At 43.5% G+C, this 12,897-nt stretch overlaps 1 long non-coding RNA gene across 2 annotated transcripts; it reads left to right on the top strand.

Moving 5' to 3' along the window:
• The first annotated feature begins 8,789 nt into the window (after nt 1-8,789).
• Nucleotides 8,790-10,862, top strand: LOC133393821 (uncharacterized). 2 transcript variants are annotated; one of them, XR_009766411.1, is made up of 4 exons: nt 8,790-8,858; nt 9,773-10,196; nt 10,266-10,393; nt 10,488-10,860. It is a non-coding gene; the product is annotated as an uncharacterized LOC133393821 (long non-coding RNA). The 2 variants fall into 2 exon arrangements; XR_009766410.1 differs by having other exon boundaries at nt 9,773-10,393; nt 10,488-10,862.
• The last annotated feature ends 2,035 nt before the right edge of the window (nt 10,863-12,897 follow it).

The following is a 12,897-nucleotide window of genomic DNA, read 5'->3' as shown; positions in this document are numbered from 1 at the left end:
TTTCAATGGCCTTGAAATTTGATGTTGAGTTTTGTTGCCATCTATTATCGTTGTTATGGCCATGTTTCATCAAAATGAAGCCATTTTTCACTATTTCATGGCCTTGAAATTTGATGTTGATTTTTGTTGCCATCTATAATCGTTGTTACGGCCATGTTACATCCAAATGAAGCCATCTTGCACTATTTCACTGCCCTTGAAATTTGATGTTGAGTTTTGTTGCCGTCTATTATCGTTGTTACGGCCATGTTTCATCCAAATGGAGCCATCTTGCACTATTTGAATGGCCTTGAAATTTGATGTTGAGTTTTGTTGCCATCTATTATCGTTGTTACGGCCATGTTTCATCCAAATGAAGCCATCTTGCACTATTTCAATGGCCTTGAAATTTGTTGTTGAGTTTTGTTACCATCTATTATCGTTGTTACGGCCATGTTTCATCCAAATGAAGCCATCTTGCACTATTTCAATGGCCTTGAAATTTGATGTTGATTTTTGTTGCCATCTATAATCGTTGTTACGGCCATGTTACATCCAAATGAAGCCATCTTGCACTATTTCACTGCCCTTGAAATTTGATGTTGAGTTTTGTTGCCGTCTATTATCGTTGTTACGGCCATGTTTCATCCAAATGGAGCCATCTTGCACTATTTGAATGGCCTTGAAATTTGATGTTGAGTTTTGTTGCCATCTATTATCGTTGTTACGGCCATGTTTCATCCAAATGAAGCCATCTTGCACTATTTCAATGGCCTTGAAATTTGATGTTGAGTTTTGCTGCCATCTATTATCGTTGTTACGGCCATGTTTCATCCAAATGAAGCCATTTTTCACTATTTCAATGGCCTTGAAATTAGATGTTGAGTTTTCTTGTCATCTATTATCGTTGTTACGACCATGTTTCATCCAAATGAAGCCATCTTGCACTAATTCAATGGTCTTGAAATTTGATGTTGAGTTTTGTTGCCATCTATTATCGTTGTTACGGCCATGTTTCATCCAAATGAAGCCATCTTGCACTATTTCAATGGTCTTGAAATGAGATCTTGAGTTTTCTTGTCGTCTATTATCGTTGTTACGGCCATGTTTCATCCAAATGAAGCCATCTTGCACTATTTCAATGGCCTTGAAATTTGATGTTGAGTTTTGTTGCCATCTATTATCGTTGTTACGGCCATGTTTCATCCAAATGAAGTCATCATGCACTATTTCAATGGCCTTGAAATTAGATGTTGAGTTTTGTTGTCATCTATTATCGTTGTTACGGCCATGTTTCATCCAAATGAAGCCATCTTGCACATTTTCAATGACCTTGAAATTAGATGTTGAGTTTTGTTGCCATCTATAATCGTTGTTACGACCATGTTTCATCCAAATGAAGCCATCTTGCACTATTTCAATGGCCTTGAAATTTGATGTTGAGTTTGTTGCCATCTATTATCGTTGTTACGACCATTGTTCAGGCACAGCCCTGTCACTTCATATCGTGCTTAACGAAACACGAACATTCTTCGTTCAATATCGAGTGTTCGGCTTGATCGAGTAGTTTATAAATAACAGTGTATGTCGCGAATATACTCTCTCTTCCAATTTTGCTGCACAACGAATAACTGCTGGTAAATATTAAAGGTTTGAAAGTTACACCGAAACGCGAAAAATAAATTATCCGGAATAGTGAGATTAAACATTGGTGCCGTGACCAGGATTAAGACGATTCTGGTTTTCTGAATATTAATTATTCTCGCGATAATCACTGTTTGCGCGCGTGTAACTGTGCTTTAGTCGCCTCACAATCGACCGAGTTCACTGTGTCCGCGAAATTTAGCGTTTTTTGTCAAACCGCACTATGACTGCTCCGATAAACGTTTTGTCGTCCAGAAGGAAAGTTTTGCTAGCAGTATTGGCTAAGCACGAACAATTTTTGGCAGAATTTGACCCGGAACGGGATGCAATCGAAATCAACATTCGCATTGCAAAGGTCCAGAAGCTTTCCGTTGATTTGGAAGCAATTCAGGCCAAATTGGAAGATGCGGCGGCCACCGAGGAAGTGATTAGTCACAATGCCGCGTTACGAGACGATTTTGGCTCGCGTTTAATACGCCTTGAAGCCCATTTGAAGGCTAAACGGGTGCACGCTCCGCGATCCGTAAGCACAACACCAAACACTAACCCGTTGGCAGGGATAAAGCTTCCCACCATCTCACTTCCTGAGTTCGATGGTGATTACATGCAATGGCTCACGTATAGGGACACTTTTGAGGGATTAATTCACGAAAACATGGAACTACCACCGATACAAAAGTTTCATTATTTACGAGCTTCCGTGAAAGGCGAGGCCGCAAAGGTGATCGAAGCAATCACGATCAGCGCAGCCAATTACGAGCTAGCATGGCAAATGCTCACCGAACGATACTCGAATGAGTATTTGTTAAAGAAACGGCATCTTCAAGCACTTTTTGGTATGGCCACCGTTAAGAAGGAGAGTGCATCAACCCTTCACCATCTTGTGGACGAGTTCGAACGTCACAAGAAAACGCTCAATCATCTAGGCGAAAAAACGGAGGCATGGAGCTGCTTGTTAGAACACTTAATGTGCACAAAATTGCCTACCTCCACATTAAGAGATTGGGAGGAAAATGCCTCAACTAGCTAAAATCCTAGTTACGAAGGATTAATCGCATTTTTACAGCGCCGTATGCGAGTGTTGGAAACCCTACAGGTAAACATTACCGAAGCTCCCCCTACCGTGAACCAAACGCACTACGCACATAAACATGCTCCGCCTATGCGCTTAGCAAGCTTTCCGTCAACATCACACGACACACGCACATGCCCTTTATGCCACTCCGATCACAATTTAACGAAATGCCCCCGATTCATGCAAATGTCACCGGAGGAACGGTACAGAAACACAATGACACTGAAATTGTGCTTGAATTGCTTGCGCGACAATCACCGTGTGCGTGATTGCTCATCGCAATACAAGTGCAGACACTGCAATTCAACACACCACTCGCTTTTACACTCTTCACAAAATTACGGCACATTTTCCACTGCAAACACGTCAGCTGCGCAAAATGCTTCCGTACGCAACACACACAACACAGACGATCACACGGCAAACACGCAACGCACTTATGCAGCAGCATTGAGGCAAACTACGGAACAAGTTCTGCTTCAAACTGCACTAGTAAACATTGTTGATGCACATGGCATAATGCATCCTGCACGTGCACTTTTAGATAGTGCCTCCCAGCCAGATTTGATGAGTAGCCGTTTTGCTAACCGGCTAGGTATCAAATCGGGCACGGTCGATATCACGCTGATTGGTGCTGGTCAATCGTCCACCCCGGTGCGGAAATCGATGCACACCACGGTATCATCCAGAGCGAGCCCTTATGCGATTAACTTTGAGTTTTTGATAGTCGAGAAGCTTATTGCTGACCTGCCCGCACATGATGTGCCCACCAGCGGCTGGAAATTACCGCCACATATCATATTCGCCGACCCCCATTTCGAGAAGTCGGCACCGATCGACATTATTCTCGGTGCCCGGCACTATCACACGTTCTTTGTAAGCGGGGCGCAATATAAAATGTCATCGAATCTACCAGTCCTGATGGAGAGCGTATTTGGCTTGGTCGTTAGTGGATCAGCATCTACCTCTCAGCCAGCAACATCCAATACTTTTCACACTTCATCCGTGGTGTGTATGGTTTCACTAGAAGAATCAATAGAGCGTTTCTGGAAAGTAGAAGAACTACAGGTTAACGATGGCTATTCTCCTGAGGATCGCAAATGTGAGCAATTTTACAAGGATACAACACAGCGAGATGAAGCTGGTCGTTATATGGTATGCTTACCTAAACAAGCAGACTTCGATGTTAAGCTTGGCCTTTCGAAGGCAGCAGCATTAAGGCGGTTTAGTTTGTTAGAAAGGAGGTTAGAACGAGATCCAAACGTAAAAGCGGCGTACCATGACTTCATGCGTGAGTATCTGGAGCTTGGGCACATGTCACGCATAAAAAATCCCTCCGACGACGAACGCGCGTATTATCTGCCTCACCATCCCGTGTTCAAAGCCGCTAGCTCCACAACAAAGGTTCGCGTGGTATTTGATGGTTCAGCTAAGACGTCCACCGGCTTTTCGCTAAACGAGGCGTTATGCGTCGGCCCTGTCGTGCAGGACGATCTGCTCGACATAATTTTGCGCTTCCGCACATATAAGGTAGCCGTTGTTGGAGATATTGCGAAAATGTATCGACAAGTATTGCTCCATCCTAACGACCGGAAATTTGTACGCATTTGCTTTCGATTTTCGCCTCACTCGCCAATCGAATATTTTGAGCTGAATACGGTTACTTATGGTCTAAGCCCCCTCATCATTCTTGGCAACCAGAACATTGCTGCAACTTGCAAACGATGAGGGCGCCTCTTGTCCCAATGCTGCAGCTGCTTTGAAAACTAACTTCTACGTTGACGATTTCATCGGTGGTACTGATTCCATCGGAAATGCTCGCCAGTTGCGAATCGAGCTTTCTCAATTGCTCGCCAAAGGCGGCTTCGAGCTGCGAAAGTGGACATCCAATCAGCTCGAGGTGCTCGCCGGTTTAAATGCGGATCAAATCGGCACACAGTCAGCGCGGCAATTCTTACCACACGAGACGGTAAAGGCTCTTGGTGTTTCATGGGAGCCAGAGCATGACGTTTTATCCTTCGAATCCGCAATATCCAGTGATGTGTCCATTCCGACAAAGCGATCCATTCTATCCAACATAGCTCGCATGTTCGATCCGCTGGGCCTGATCTCCCCGATTGTCATTCGGGCCAAGATGATGATGCAGGAATTATGGTTGCAGAAAGCTGGTTGGGACGAGTATGTTCCAGATACTATCTGTAAGAAATGGAAAACAATGCAAGAGGATTGGCAACTCATCTCTAAATTCAAGGTTAGTCGTTATGCGCTTCTACCTGGCGCGCGTATTCAGCTACATACCTTCTGTGATGCATCGGAGGCAGCATATGGAGCCTGCATTTATGCGCGTTGTGAAGGCGAAGGTGGGTAGATTCGCATAACGTTGCTTTCTTCCAAATCGCGTGTGGCACCGCTCAGGCGCGTCACACTACCCCGCCTTGAACTATGCGCTGCTGTATTAGGAGCACACCTGCATCACCGAGTAAAGAAGGCGATGGGGACCAACGTTGCAGAATCTTTCTTTTGGTCGGATTCCACCATCACCTTAACCTGGATCAGCGCCACACCCAACACATGGGCAACGTTTGTGGCTAACCGGGTATCTGAAGTGCAGCATTACTCACACCCGCGGCAGTGGAGACATGTACCCGGCGCGTCTAATCCTGCTGACCTGGTTTCACGAGGCATGTCAGCCGCTGATTTCCTGAAAAGCAAACTGTGGAGCTTCGGTCCGGATTGGCTATCTTTGCCCGCTTCCATCTGGCCCAACTCTAACCCGGAACCAGCCAAAGAAACGAATCTAGAGATTCGCCAGGTGAGTGCTGCCGTTGTAAACACAACCACTAATCACCCTTGGTTTGCGTTGTGTTCTAGCTACAAGCGATTGCTGCGTATCGTATCATACTGCATTCGCTTCACACGTAACGCTAAGGAAAAGGCACGCACTCAGCGAACAGCAGCACAGCATCCCGCACCTTTAATCGTCACACCCGAGTACATGGAAACAGCAAACACTGTGTTAAGCCGCCTAGCACAGCAGGATGCATTTTCAGCTGAACTCGGGCAGCTCAAAAAGGGAAACGAAGTCATGAGGCAATCACCTTTACGTGCACTAAGTCTATTCCTTGACGAACAAGGGATCATCCGTGTAGGTGGACGTTTACGACTATCTCAACTTCCCTACCAAGCGAAGAATCCTGTTTTGCTTCCCAAGAAACATCCGTTCGCGCAATTGATCGCAAAGTATCAACACGAGGAGCTTCGTCATGGAGGAGGAAGGCTGCTCTTATCTCGAATACGCGAAGAGTTTTGGCCGTTAGATGGAAGGCATCTTGTTAAGCACATTGTGCAGAATTGTTTTCGGTGCATTCGACAGCGACCGACACTTGAACAGCAACAACTTGGACAGCTTCCAGCGCAGCGCATCACTCCCAGCCGGCCTTTTAGTGTTACCGGAGTGGATTACGCCGGTCCATTATACCTGAAGCCAGCCCATAAACGAGCCGCCCCGGGAAAATGCTACCTCTGCGTGTTTGTGTGTTTTTCCACTAAGGCCGTACACTTGGAGCTGGTAAGTGATCTAACTACTGCTGGTTTTTTAGCTGCATTACACAGATTCACAGCACGACGCGGTTTACCGGCACACATACATTCGGACAACGGGAAAAACTTCGAAGGCGCGGCGAGGGAGCTTCACGAGCTATTCGAAATGTTTCGCGATGAACAGCAGCTACATCTAATTGTGACAGATTGCACTAACCGCGGCATCAATTGGCACTTCACCCCTCCCAAGGCACCACATTTCGGCGGATTGTGGGAAGCAGCTGTGAAGACCGCCAAGCGACACCTTTTTCGGCAGTTAGGCAGCACGCGACTATCCTACGAAGGCTACACAACTGTCCTACATCAGATTGAGGCGGCGATGAATTCGCGTCCTCTCCTACCTATGTCAGACGACCCTAACGAGCTATCGGCACTTACCCCAGCGCATTTCCTCGTGGGCACATCGATGCATGCTGTCCCCGAGCCGGACTACACCCATCTTCGTTCCTGCACCCTCAGCGACTTGCAGAAGTGGCAAGTAATGGTGCAGCGCTTCTGGAAGCACTGGACGACGGAATACCTGCAAGAGATGCAACGTGATAACACCATGGCGAAGAGGAACGACAGCATCTTACCTGGCAGACTGGTTATCCTGAAGGATGATTTCCTCCCCCCAACCCGTTGGCCACTCGCACGTATCGTACAGGTGCACACCGGAGACGACAAGCTGACACGGGTAGTAACACTGAAAACATCAAAAGGTATCGTAACTCGTCCGATAACAAAAATTTGTATCTTACCTGTGGCAGAGGCCGACGAGAGCACATGCACCTAATTTCTGTTTATTTTGATTGTTTTTGTTTTGTTTGTTGACTTGCGTCAAGGGGGGGAGGATGTTCAGACACAGCCCTGTCACTTCATATCGTGCTTAACGAAACACGAACATTCTTCGTTCAATTTCGAGTGTTCGGCTCGATCGAGTAGTTTATAAATAACAGTGTATGTCGCGAATAAACTCTCTCTTCCAATTTTGCTGCACAACGATTAACTACTGGTAAATATTAAAGGTTTGAAAGTTAGACCGAAACGCGGAAAATAAATTATCCGAAATAGTGAGATTAAACAGGCCGGTATTTGCCACGGTTGCTTAAAGTACACTAATCACCAAATAAGAGATTGTCGACTATGGAAGGGTTGCGGGGTGAATGGTTGCACCCAAAGACACCACTCAATTATGCATGACACACGTTCATGACACACGAGAAGAGAGGTACAACACGTTCCCGAACAAGATGTCCATCACCTCCGCAGTACCAAAAAAGAGTATCTATTACCAGATAGTACCAGTAACTTTGCGAAACGGTTCGACCAAAATAAAAAACATATGCGTTTCTCGATGCCGGATCGTCAGTGACACTATTGGAAGAAAGTATGGCGAAACGGATGAAACTCGAAGGTGTGCGAGATCCACCCGGCAGGCAAATGACGTTTCATACTAGGGCGAGGGGCGTTGAAACCCATGGAAGAGCAGGAAGAAACACGGACGAGCGCTAATGAACTGCAACTGTTTGCGTGCAACAGCACCAAACGGAATGTGACGACGTACAGTGTGTGGATGTGTGTGTGTAATTTTAGGCAGCGAAGATGGATCGAGGTTATATTTACAAAGTGAAAGAGTTTGATGCAGAAGCGTCTTTGTGTTAACATGTATGTTCAGGCACAGCCCTGTCACTTCATATCGTGCTTAACGAAACACGAACATTCTTCGTTCAATTTCGAGTGTTCGGCTCGATCGAGTAGTTTATAAATAACCATGAATGTCACGAATAAACTCTCTCTTCCAATTTTGCTGCACAACGAATAACTGCTGGTAAATATTAAAGGTTTGAAAGTTACACCGAAACGCGGAAAATAAATTATCCGAAATAATGAGATTAAACAATGTATTTTAGTTGCATATTTTCAGTGTTAAAGTTTGTAATGTGAACTTAAAAGTAATGATCAATGGTGCTATTCACTTGTGTGCTGTTGGCGAATATTGAAGCGTTGAAATATTGAAGCTTCCTATGTTAGTTTGTTGTGTTTAGAGTGAAGCAAAATGTGTTCTAAAGTGTTATAAATTAGAAATATTTATACGTATCCGTCTAATGTTCTTGTACCCATCTAATTTTCCATATTTTTTGGTGTCTTTATCGTTTACCAGGAGAAAAAGATTGGAAGTTAGATACGTGCAGCTATTTCGCCTCCGCAGGAAGGTATGTTAATTAAAGTGGTTGTATTTGTAATTTTTCATTACGCTGAAATTAAATAACTAATCGAATAAAATTTTCCGTCAAACATTATGAATAATTTATGTTATCAGTGTTCTTCAGGAGTGTTCCAAGCTGTCCGAAGACACACAAATCTGATTCACCTCGTATGCACCCAGCGGATTTCATGCGAAGTAAATTGGAAAGCCATCAAAGAAGTGGGCATGATGGTAAGGAAACTTTGATTATTTTTAATTTTAGATTTAGAGATTTTAATTTTAGATTTTTAATTTTAGAGGTGGAAATTATATCAAGTTTGGGAATTGAAGAGAGTTACGGCACACTGTGAACATCGTTGTAAACAATCGATGGTAACATTTATGTATAGCTTATGAATGCATGTGTTTATCTTATTATTCACTAAATCGTTTATTTATTAATTTGAGCATTAGCGCTCCATCGACGTATGTTCTTTGTTGTTCTTTTAAGTAAATTGCTCCAACGGAACAGCTTATCCCGGCCTTTCTCGGGTTTAGTTGCTGTTGTTTGACCGCGACGATTGACACCAGAGTTTGCTATGGTCGTATTGTCGTCGTGTTATCGTGTTATTGCTGTTAACGCACTTTGTTTATATCTATTAAAATGCAACAACATTATTTATTTTCCGGAATATCGTTAGCGTTGTTCCTCCTCGGTCAAACGGTTTACAGTGGGCAATAAAGTACAATAAATGATAGGAGCAAAAACGCGATGGCTGTTAGTGATTTGCAAAATGATACTAACAGCCATTTTACATTTTTTATCTTAAACAAGTATTGCCCCTGAAAGCTACCAAAGCAAATGTGTATTACTTACCACTAGCTGTGTGATAGGTACAATAAAAGGTACAATTTTTCATTTAATTTGTAAAATTAGAAAAGAATAGATCAAAGGTGATTGATAAATATAGTATCAATAGGACATTGCGATTAATAAAAATGGAAAAACAATGTGTTTATCAATAAATAATATGTAATGTATGTAATATGTATAAACAGCGACTATAAATAGGTAGAGCAATTTAACCAAATAAATATATGTTTATTTCTACCTTCTATGGCAGCTTGTTTTAACATTTCCCTGTATGTTTACTCTTGCTGGTGCATGTGTCAGTTTTCTTTTTAAATATTCTTTATCATATTCTATATCTACGTCTATTTCCACTTGGTTTGTGGCGATAGACTTAAATAATCACTGTATTTGGATAGTTACTAAAAGCTATTTTTGTCCTGAAGATCCTTCCCAGCTACACCGTGCAAGAAAAGTCCTATCAAACATCACGTCTAAAGCCTTTTGCATCCTGTTGTTGGCATCCTGGCTGCTGATATCTGCATCTATTATTTAAGTATAACTGCAAAATGCAAAATCATCTCCAGCTATGTTTGCTAAAAATGTATCAAACTGTCGTTCATTTCCGATTTTTTAAATTGCTAAACTCTCCGCATTTCTTCTTATACCCTTCATAGGATTCAGTATTGTGGGCTGCTCATTTAAAATCACCATTATCTGTGCGCTGCGTGCATCTATTTTCATTAACAGCATCCGACAACGAAGGCAGCAGCTTCCAGAATATTCTGTAGAAGTAATTGAAAGGACTGCTTGATTTGCTCCTGCTGCAGCCTGGTGTTAATCGTCGGTGATCATCATTATTGGCGACGAAGGCAGCACAGGTTCGTACACCGAAAACGTAGCAGAACTCGTAAACGGTCTCTGATCACTTTTCCTGGTTATATTTTCAGGCAAATTTATTACAACAGGACCATTTGCTCGTTCAGTCGTTATGTACGATGTTCCGGCGCTTGTCGATGGCACTTGGTTACCACCGTCAACTATCTTGCCTGGCGGACGGATGTGGCTAGGAACACAGGTAAAAGATTGCTCAGACATAGCAGTACTCGTTGATGGTTTTTGAACATTACCGCTGATCATTTTGGCTGGTGTACGACTCACAATAAAAACAGATCCTCCAGCAGCCGCTATCACCAATGCAGAAGCACTGGTGGGTAAATGTTGTCTTACAACAGCGGTCATCATACCACGCTGATTCTTCGGAGCATGAACTTCGGCAAGCGAAGCAGTGCAGCGATCGATGGTACTGCAGATCCCGTCAATGCCTGTTGTCTACCGATCTTCATGCCAGATTCCTGCGGTAGAGCATCAGCAACCGGTATCACTGATGGCGCAGCAGTACTAGTTGACGGTTGCTGTCCATGTTGCTGGCCTAACGGACAGAATGGTGCAGGAACACCTGGTAATGTTGACCGATGATGATTATTATCACCGGCATTCGAGACCAGCGCTGACACTGCATCCGTTACCTTGAGCTGTTTAACAACACGGACCCTGAATCCACCGATGGCACTGCACTTGTCGTCGGAAGTTGTCCAACAACACGGACTGGTACATCAGACTGACGAAACGATTACACATCCGCAATGGCCGAAGGCATCACTTGTAAAGGAAGTGGCACTTGAGACTCTTCCACAACTTCCTTTTATACTGCATTTCGAGTTGCCGGTGCGCAGACTTATGAATGAGTGGGAGAAGTATAAAGACTTGTGAAGAAGGAATAAGATATGATGTGATGTCGAATATTGTGCCTGTTGCTTGTGCTACTGAATGTCGCCAATCTACTCATCACATACCCGTGTTTTATGTACCCATTCTTGGTGTTTCCAGGTTACTCGCCATCGCGCTGTAGTCGGATCATACTGCACCTGTCCTGCTTCGATTAATGCCACCGCAAAGACAAAATTAGAGCACGCGTTCCTCCAGCACCGTCTGGAGAATGTGGGAGTCACTGCTCTATAAAAACTACCGGACTACCACAAACTGGAAACAACGGAAAACCCCGTGGGTCACCGGCCACCAACATGCATATTGGCTGAAATATGGATCCATGCTAAATTGAAGCAAAGTTGAAGTAAGTCTGACAGTATCTAAAGTAATTATAAGACAGTTTGATAAACTGGTTAACAATGTTTATTTTTTCATTTCAGCTAATATGCCGTGCGAAAAAGCAAAATAAATAATTCATTTTAATGTTTATTAAGCTGAACCGACATTATATATTTCATCTAAAACGTTTTTGATGTGTTTTTTTTCTCATCGCGTTTAGGCGCCATGTATCAGATCGCAACTGCTAATAATTTCGTCGTCTGAGGCGGACTGTTATGGAGGTACCAAATCTTCAGTGATGATGAATGCGTTCATGCATTACGAGCCTGTAATTGGTGGTATTCAGATCATCGTCGTACTGTTAGCTTACCTAAGCTACCGAAATTAGCGACAGTGTAAAATGTAAGAGAAAGACAAATTGACGATTAAAGTAATATAATTAAAATTAATGGTTTACATGGAATGCGCTCCACTAAGAATATTTTTCTCTTATAGTGTCTATTTCAGCTGTGCTGTGAGAATTACAGCTGGCTCTCACAACCGTCCGGAAGTCGCAGTGATTTGGTAACATCAAGATCATCACCACCGTACGAAGCGCAGCATATTGGAGCAAGCCCAAGCGAACAGCAATCACCTGCAGCAAACGTACGCCGAACGAATGGACGTGGTAGACGCGTCCCAGCCAACAATTTCCGAAGGCGCCCCGTGTAAAAAATTTTTACTTTAAGCTTTCCTTAAGTTTTTACACTAGCAGCAGCTAAAGTAAAAACTTTCAGCACGGCACAAACCGACGCACACATTCAAATGCTTGGATTGCTGGTCCTGCTTACGCATACATTTGTATTTATCCCTCCCCTTATATTTTCGGATTGCTGGTTGTAGTAGTGACGCTTTTTCTTTTTGCTTTATGCACACTTTCGCATGCTATTTATTGGTGTTACTCTTTCCACATGCGTTTTGGCACACTCACACTCTGTATACGGCAGGATGCTTCACCCCTTCCAAATGCTGCGGTTGCTTCCTGCTACCCTTCCTCTCGTTCCTCCTTCTACTTTTCTCGCTAGGACATCCTCGACTGGTGCTGCGCGTGTTAAGCCGGCGCCTGTCTGGAAATGTCACGGACTGGTGCTGCGCATGTTTAGCCGTATCCTAGGCGTCCTTGAAGTGCGCTCTTCTACGAAAGAGCTGTGATGAAATCTGTTGATGAAAATTAACCAATAATTAATCCATGTGTTTTATAAAAAAAAAAAAACTTAACAATATTTGGCACATAGGTTTTAAGGCTTACCTTAATATTTTAAAACCGAACACCGTCCTTCCGTCGGCAACCGTCGATTAACATGTGCGTGCACCTGTAACTTTTTAGACGACAAGCGTTAGTTGAATGTACCCATTGAAGCACACACAAGGATAAGAAACTTACCTTAGAAATTTACAAGAATAAATCATTCCATAATTGAAGAAGAAGGAACA

The sequence above is a fragment of the Anopheles gambiae genome, chromosome 3, assembly GCF_943734735.2.
Source record: "Anopheles gambiae chromosome 3, idAnoGambNW_F1_1, whole genome shotgun sequence".
In the NCBI taxonomy this organism is placed as follows: domain Eukaryota; kingdom Metazoa; phylum Arthropoda; class Insecta; order Diptera; family Culicidae; genus Anopheles; species Anopheles gambiae.
Note: the sequence above shows the minus strand (reverse complement) of the source record. Positions and strands in the feature narration are given on the sequence as shown.